We start from the raw sequence: 9,179 nt of genomic DNA, 5'->3' as shown, positions 1-9,179 counted from the left end.
TGTGTTTTCCAACTGCAATCTTGAATGTTTCTAATTAATATACATTATGCTGTTCTAAGCAAGTAAAAAATATAAAAATAGTAAGAAAGAGATAAAAAGAAGGAAAAAAAGAAGGAAAAGAAGAAAGAAAGAAAAAAAAAGTGAGGGCTATAGGGGGGCACTGAATATGTGAGCCTTAATACAATTGCAAGCTACCAAGACAATTTCAAGATGCCAAGGTACAAAAGAAAACTCTCCACGACGCCTAAGTAAAAAGAAAAAAACGTTGTCAACGATATTCTCTAAACTACACTTCACAAGAAGGTCATCTTTCATATAGACGACATCAGCAACAAAGGCAGCGTTCACTAACGCGTCTTACGTACCAACAGGCCCGGTAGCCGCCCCTTCTGCAAATTTCATGAGCAGTCTGCCTTTCTCAACTCCGAATCATTGATTGATTTATGAGGTTTAACGTCACAAAACCACGATATGATTATGAGCGACGCCGTAGTGGAGGGCTCCGGAAATATCGACCACCCGGGGTTCTTTAACGTGCACCCAAGTCAGAGCACACGGGACTACAACATTTCCGCTTCCATCAGAAATGCAGCCGCCGCAGCCGGGATTCGATACCGCGACCTGCGAGTCAGCAGCCGAGTACCTTAGCCACTAGACCACCGTGGCAGGTCTCAACTCCGAATCAACCATCCAACCAAAAATGAAAAAAAGTCATCCAACGCCAGAAACTTTTTTTCAACACACTCACGCGAACAATTCGAATTCTCTTGCCCTGATCGTCCCCAATGCGTCAGCCCGTTGAGAGCGACAAGTCGACCGTGCTTAGGAACAATTTCTAGGCGCTTCTGAGATGACCATTGAGGTGCTATTCGGGAAAGCATAAGAGGCAAGAACTGGCGATTTACACGCTCGTCATCACGCGAGAACCCAATCGGTCCACCGTATTTTTTGAGACGGCAAGCAAACTGAGAGACGATTCATCTTTTATCCCTATACACTTTGAACATCGCAAGAAATAAAAATTCGGCAGACCCCACTGACCTGGCAATCGACGTTATGCGAACCATGCGGTTGGAAGGTGACTATGTTGCCATATTTTTTATTGAGCGACACGTCATGAAATGACGCTAAATATATGTACAGATGTTGCACGCATGGACATATGTTGTGAAGAGTTACAGATGTTTACATAACCAATTGTTTGCACTTACGCAGCGACGTCAACTGAAACAAGCGTATTAGCAACACCATGCAGAAGCTCATATGAAGCGCTGTTGCTCGCGAAGATGCTGGTCTGGACATTGCTACATGAATCAACTGCAGCGCATATGAACTTACCACAACTGACGTTGACCCGACGTGACGGCTGTATCAAAGGAACACATATGTAATGTTTATAAAATTAGGTAGGCAGCACTGCAATCACTATTGACGTTTCACGATATTAACATATAATTGAAAAGTAGTTCCTAGACATAGCTTAGGTCTGTGGGAAAATGTTTCATTGTAACGCAGAATGCTTGGGTGCGATTCCAGCTGGGACCCTGTCATTTATTCTTTGCATTCGTCGGGTCGACGCTACCGATGTCGGGTATTTCTTAACGCTCGCACGTTAAAATTGTCCACGAGTGGCCTCGTTATTCCTGGGTAGATGCTGAGTGTCAATCACCCGTGGCCCATACCCGCATACCAGCGGGACATACCCACCCATGGGCATGTGCCACTGTCTGGCGGGAAGTGTTCGACGACGTACACGACGGGATTGTGACATTATTCATGTCGTGACCAGCGCATGATATTCGTCATACCATCCAACCCTCCTATGCTAATTTTGGTGCACGCTAAGTTAGGGGGGTGACCACGAGAGCACCCAAACTTAAGCGGCTAGATAGATAGATAGATAGATAGATAGATAGATAGATAGATAGATAGATAGATAGATAGATAGATAGATAGATAGATAGATAGATAGATAGATAGATAGATAGATAGATAGATAGATGGTTAGATGGATGGAACGATAGATAGATAGATAGATAGATAGATAGATAGATAGATAGATAGATACGCTCAAAGTCACCGAAGTCCGCCAAGAGATGCTTCACATTTAAAACTAAAAAAATATGAGCAAGAAATCGACATGCCGAGCCTTCAAGTGTTGACGTAGGTGGTGTTTTACGCCCTATGAAAGTGTGAAATTACTGCCAACACTTGATGTGGCTAGGCAAACCAAGAGGCACAGTGCTCGCTTCACCAAAGATCCTCTTTATTGGCGGCAAACATGTATACAATCGGCCAAATCTTTAGCTATCGTGCACGAGTGGCAGTTTTTCCTGCGCATATTTTCCGTACGACTCAATAAGGCTCCAAAAAAAAGGGTGAGGGGGTAGGATAAGTGTATGCCCAGAAAGCGCATGTTCAAGAAGCAATTCTTTGTAACTTAGTTCTATGATATGGCGCTCACAGACAGAAAAAAAAGTGGCTGCCGCACAAAGAGCTAAAATGTGGGCCATCTGTACGTGTTGTTGCTATCCAGTGGAGAAAGACAAACAAATCTTAAACGGAACCACCCCCCCCCCCTCCTCGCCTTGCACAACATGCACTCATCCACACCTATCGCAACGACCTTCTGGTCGAGAACGATGCAGCTGATTCCACAAGGCGTGAGAAAATCTCTGGCCGAAGCAGACAGGCACGGTGGCGTGACCACGATCGCTTCGCCACGTCCGGCTTCTCTCGTTCATAAGCCGGTAAAAACAAAAAACAAAAAAACCTCGCTGTTTGTACCAGAGGTGCAGCCTCAGTGTTCCAGCACGCTCGGCCTCCCTCGGGCTACATCGTGGACAAGAAACTCTTGAAAGCAGGTGAAGCGATGGAAATCACGGCGCTAGAACACTGAGAGGTGAGAACAAAAGGATAGTTGCGAGCATGAAGAACAGAAGATAAACAAACGAAGATGGGAATCGCTTTAGGTTGGCACACATACCGTACACTCTTCGCCCCCGGAACAACGGTGGGGTACTCCGGAGGGCATAGCACTGAATCAGCAACAGCAGTAGTAACGGAAGCAGCGGCAGCCTTGGCAAAAGAAAGAGCGTGCCAGTGGAGGCGAAAACGTGCTCAGCAGAACAGGGTAATTGTAAATAAAGAAAAAAAATAGAAGGTGCTTCACTGTTGTACGAGAGTGGTGACGCTGGTTGGCTGGAAGGAAAAGAAAAGTGAAAGCAATAAAGAAAAAGTGGCAAAGAGAAAAAGAAAAGGTGCTGGTGTTTTTGTTCGAGGTCATTTCAGCCGTGGGCGTGCGTTTGGAGACGATAGATGCCGAATGCTATTTCAACTTGCTATTCCCGCATGCCAAGCGGCACGTGACATAAAAGCTTATACCTGCTTCTCTTTTTCAACGCGAAAGACCAGCGCGCACGATTTATTACCTTGAATTTAGGGTGTTGTACCTCTTTCTTTTTCTGTTCAGGTGCTCATAGGTAGATACACGCGTCACAAGCGTGGTAAACTTCGACAGAAGTTGCGAACGCGTTTTCTCGTTGAGTGACAAGAACCTTCGACGGACAATAAATGAATGCAATGGTTCGAGCTCATAATAAAGTATATAGAATCTTCTGTTTTCTTGTTTTTTGCGAAATAAAAAAACACCAGTATAGTGCTAGTACGAGCGATCCTTCACATCGTTCGACTCAGGAGACGTTTTGCAACAAATTTTAATACCTTGGGGGGAAAGCATCTGTTCAAATACTTAGCTCTGAACTGCTTGATACTTTACCCCACGTTTCATGGACTTCTAAAAAGGCCGATCTTTTTTGTTCATGCTGCTCTGTCCTCACACTTTTTCTTTAAAAGCTCTTCGACTGGCACGGCTTTACGAGCCGTCCTCCAAGAATACGTAAGCAAACATCAAAATATACCGAAACTTCTAAAACGATACGTCGATTATATTCACCGTAAATGGAGGCCTAGTGAGCCGCTGACGTGACAAAAAACTTACACAAGCGGGATATCGTACCTTTGAAACGGAGTTAGCAATACTCTAGCCTTGCTGTACATATGGAAGACTCAAGCAAGACTATGCATACAGAAACGCATTTGTCGTCTTCCTTACTTTAGTCCCCTATAGGATAAATGCACTTGACGTCATCCGCAAGAATCAGTGCACCAGGGTCGCCATACAGGAGGTCCACGTGCTCGCCGCGCGCGCCAGAAACACGCTACACGCGCTGTGTCTCAAATTCATAGAGGAACTTGGATGTCTAGGGACGTCCAGAAAAGCTCCTGCGCACCGAAGCACAGACATGACACTCTTTAAAAAAGTGTGTACTGTTTTTAGATATACCTTATGCTTTCTTTGAAGTATTGTGGGACCGAAAGTAAGTTAACGCGACTCCTTACATGGTGTCATATACGGGGCAACATAAACAATCAACGCTTTGCTACTCTCTTACATTATGAAGATGGGAAAAAGTGAGGGAGGACCACGATGGTAGAATCTCGCAGGCGAAGTATGCGAGAGCTCTGAGGAACTTCGTGGGGTATGCCGCTGTAGATATGCAGGCGCGTTGTCATGCAGAAGTGTGCTGGAAGTTAGACCGTCTACGCATAGGCGTCATTACAGATTCGAGAAATCTTGAATGGCAGAACAAAAAACCGGATAGCTAACATGATCCCCTTTCCTTTGGACGCCTCAAAACCAGTATTTCAAATTTCGAGTTCCCTCGCCTTGGTTTGATAAACTAGAACAACATGAATGCGTGCGAAATTAGGTATGCTGCAATTCCAAACTATGCAGTCAAACTCTTATATTTCGCAGTCGAAACTCCAAAGAAATATAAAGAAAGTGAGTAAAACACCTTCCGTTAAGATTCTTAAATGTACCTCATTGACGTTGAAGAGCAGTCCCGCATTCGATGTCTCGTCTTTTTTTTTTCGTTTGTAACAACTTTTTGGCGAGACTGATATCACCAAACTGAATTTCATGTACTTGGCTTTACCACGTGGACAAAACTAATCACGAAAAAAAACACATAAAAGAAATAGGTTACTCTCACACGCACAAAAAAACAAAAACAAGCACAAATGGAATAAAGATAGACCACCTATCTCAACGTCTTTATGTAGAGCGAAAAGCGCTCACAGAACTAAAGCAACAAAACGCTGTTTTAGGGGCGAAGCTCCTTTATGGCATGCGTCTGTTCATCCTCCACTGTTGTCTTACGTAGATACTGGGATACCAGATGGGAGATGGCGGTACTTGGAGTGTTCACTAGATGGACGCACGAACGGATGCATAGATAGATGGACAGACAGACTAGAGTACGACAGACAGATGGACGAACGCGCGGACGTACGGACGGATGAATGCAAGGAGAGACGGATGGACGTATGGATGGACGCACGGATGATCGCGCCGATGGACGGAAGCAAAAACGAACGGACAGGCGGAAGCATGGACGGACTGACGGACGCTTTGCCTCACTCATCAGCATTCACTCCATGGATATGCTGTGAATTTTTGTTTCAGCATCCTGCCTTGAGCAAGAGTCTGTCTATCTATCTATCTATCTATCTATCTATCTATCTATCTATCTATCTATCTATCTATCTATCTATCTATCTATCTATCTATCTATCTATCTATCTATCTATCTATCTATCTATCTATCTGTCTGTCTGTCTGTCTGTCTGTCTGTCTGTCTGTCTGTCTCTGTCGTCCGTCCGTCTCTCTATCTATCTGTCTGTCTGTCCGTCTGTCTGTCTCTGTCGTCCGTCCGTCTGTCTGTCTGTCTCTGTCGTCCGTCTGTCTGTCTGTCTGTCTGTCTGTCTGTCTATGTCGTCCGTCCGTCTGTCTGTCTGTCTGTCTGTCTGTCTGTCCGTCCGTCCGTCCGTCCGTCTGTCTGTCTGTCTGTCTGTCTGTCTGTCTGTCCGTCCGTCCGTCCGTCTGTCTGTCTGTCTGTCTGTCTGTCCGTTTGTCCATCCGTCCGTCCGTCTGTCTGTCTGTCTGTGTCTGTCTGTAAGCCTACGCGTAGATGCTCTCATGCTCACCTTAACCTGGAATACCAAAATTAGAATGGGAGTGTGAGATGGTTTGGATAATACGACTCCATCGTCGTGAGAATATTAATGTCACAATCCTACCACGTACGTCACCAAACAATTTCCGCCAGACAGTGGCACATACCCACACGCGATAATGTGCAACTGTGCCACAACCAACAAGTCATATTAATCCAGTATGTGCCACCGGTATGCGTGAATCTGCAAAAGGTTACTAACAGATTATTCTGCCCAGGAACGGCGAGAACACACATGAGTGATTTTTAAGCGTGGTCGTTAAGCAAAGGCTGACTTCAGCAGTGTTGACCTGACGAATGCAGATAATAAATGTCAGAGTCCCAGCAACAATCGAGCCTCAGCATCCAGCGTGACAATCAAGTATTCCAATACAAATCCACGCCAGGTCTCGGAACTGCTTTTTATGTACATCTCATGTTCCTTAAGCGTTCATTGTGGTTGAAGTACTGCCTGTTAAATGTATAAAAAAATACGAATCAAAGTAAGGGATTGGACTAGTTAGTTTTTCACTATTAAAATTTTCAGTGCATAAAGTTTAGACAACAAACACAAGAGTACTTCTATGATACAGCCGCCACGTAGGGTTAACATCAATTGTAGTTAAGTGTCATCCCCTGAACTTGATTCATGTAGCACTGTCCAGGGCTACCATCTTCGCGAGCAACAGCGCTTCATATCAGCTGGCCACTTCTGGGGTTTACATTATTCATGTCGCTATTGACATCATCAGGCAACTGCAGACAACTGGGCAAATAAAACATATGCGGCTGTTCAACGTTTGTCAGTGCGTGCATTTTTACATATCTTTAGCCCCCGCTTCATAACGTGTCGTTCAATGTGGAAATTGTAAGACAGTCGCCTTCCATGCTGATGCTTCGCATAACATCGCTTCCCAAGATACGTGGGATTTGCCAAATTTTTTGCATTTCTCTTCATAAATTTATGACATTTCATTTTCGCATTGTTTTCTTTTTTACGTTAAAATGAGGACCCAACAGTTATTTGGAGGTAGTCTCAGTGTATATAATTTGTTACACGAGGAAAGGAGAAAGTCATAAAAGCCAAACGAAATTCTAAACTATGCGAAAACATGTATCCACCTCGAAAAATATGGCTCGAAGTGCGGCATGAGCAGCTATTGGCTTGAAATCGATTCTTACAATGAGTCAGATCTGCCTGAATTTTTTCAAACCAAAAACCTCAGTTGCCACATCAAACGCGAAAAGGTGCAGTCGGCTACATAGGCATCAACTCGACTGATGTATGAAAAATGATCACGCCATGGCGTAACGCTAACACGTCGCAAGTCGCGATACTTGTGTCATCATTAGGAGAATAATATGGAGCAGTGTTGTCATTTCCACTTATAGCAAGCGGATTTGGATTTATTTTTCCCCTGATTCACCTGTACATTTTAGATGCGGAGCATCTTATACTCGCGCCTTGTAGTGCGCCATCCGCGTCGTCCGCGCCGTCCACACCGCTTCTCGAACATTCGACAGCTGACGCGCGCGCATGCGCCGTCGCGCCGTCGCCCACTCTTCCACCATCTGTGCATCCCTTCCTCCTCTACACACCGCGCGCGCTTCACTCCTCCACCATCTGTGCACCCTTCCTCCTCTACACACCGCGTTCGACATCTACAATTCTCCTGATTCTCCAGTGGACGCGCATGTGGCGTCGCGCTTCGAGAACATTAAACAGCTGACAGTGCATGCGCCGTCGTGCTGTATATATACTCAAGGTCGGCGCTCGCTCGCTCAGTTGCCGCTCGTCGGTTGGTTTGTACGGTGCGTCGACGTCCAAGGTCGCGGTGAAATGAATTCCAACGAATCCACAAACACAATGATCGACGTCCCTTCGACCAGCGCCGCCCTTTCGCATACGTGTGTACGTGTTCACTCATTTAACACCCCCTCCTACAACCACGTTAACCAATTTAGCCATCGACCCAAGTAAGTCGCAATTTAACACCCCATTTCACAACCACGTTAACCAATTTAGCCATCGACCCAAGTAAGTCGCACTTTAACACCCCGTTAACCAATTATATGGTCCGCATCCTCCTCAGTGTTCCCTCGAGGGAAGCTGCGGGCAATTTTTTGAGTCACCTCTCACGTTGCAGGGCTCATTTGCATTTTTTCAGCAGATATGGTTATTTTATAAATTAGTAGCGAATTTAGTGAGCAATAGCGGGCTTGTCAATAACAAATTTGTTTAGTATTGACGTTGAATATACGTTCGGAGAGTCAAAAAGTAAAGGCAATCGTGGACTGGTAAACGTGCGTTTAAGCAAATGGATATAAAACCTTGAGGCATTGTTGAAAAGTAGATATACGCTTTCGTTCAGAATTGCCGATATTTTGTTGTATAAAAAACTAACAGTTTTCGGCTCTCTTTAGTGTCTGGCTAACAGTTTTTTTATTAGAATTCAAAAATAGTTTACAGAATCGTAAAGTTTCTTGAAGCACCGCTTCATTCGGGCTTCATCGCAAAAGTCAAGTCATTTTTTGGGCGGTTTTTTCCTTTGACATGACTATTTCGCCTTGTTACTTGGCTAGCACCTGGTATCTCTGATATGAACTTGCCTATAGCATTGGTATGGCTGACTTTCCCAACTGTGAAAACTGCCATTGCGTAGGAACTCTCGAACGTGTCCTGTGCCAGACTTTGAAGAAGATCGCCGGACTCTCAAATGTGCCTTAAGGACACTGCATGATCGACCCTTCAGCCTGGAGAAGATCTTGGTAACGTGGCCTTCAAGTAATTCAGCCTAGAAAGCCACACGAGCCTTTCTACAATTCTTGAAGGCAACATCAGTGTGCGACCACCTGAGAAACCTGAACTGGGTGTGCGGTGTGTGTGTTATGGGCAACATATATTTCCTCCTCTCTCTACTCCCCCTTATTCTCCTCTCCCTTATGTAGGATAGCATACTGTACTTAGTCTAGTTAACCTTCCTACATTTCTGATATTCTCTCTCTCTCTCTTATCACATGACTTTTCGTATTTTTCAAAATAAAGGCAGATCCCAGCGACCCTGCATATACCTTTGAGTGCCGAATAAATCTGACTCAGCAGAAGATGGCTTTAGTGTT

Source organism: Rhipicephalus microplus, unplaced genomic scaffold (assembly GCF_043290135.1).
Source record: "Rhipicephalus microplus isolate Deutch F79 unplaced genomic scaffold, USDA_Rmic scaffold_109, whole genome shotgun sequence".
Classification (NCBI taxonomy): domain Eukaryota; kingdom Metazoa; phylum Arthropoda; class Arachnida; order Ixodida; family Ixodidae; genus Rhipicephalus; species Rhipicephalus microplus.
Note: the sequence above shows the minus strand (reverse complement) of the source record.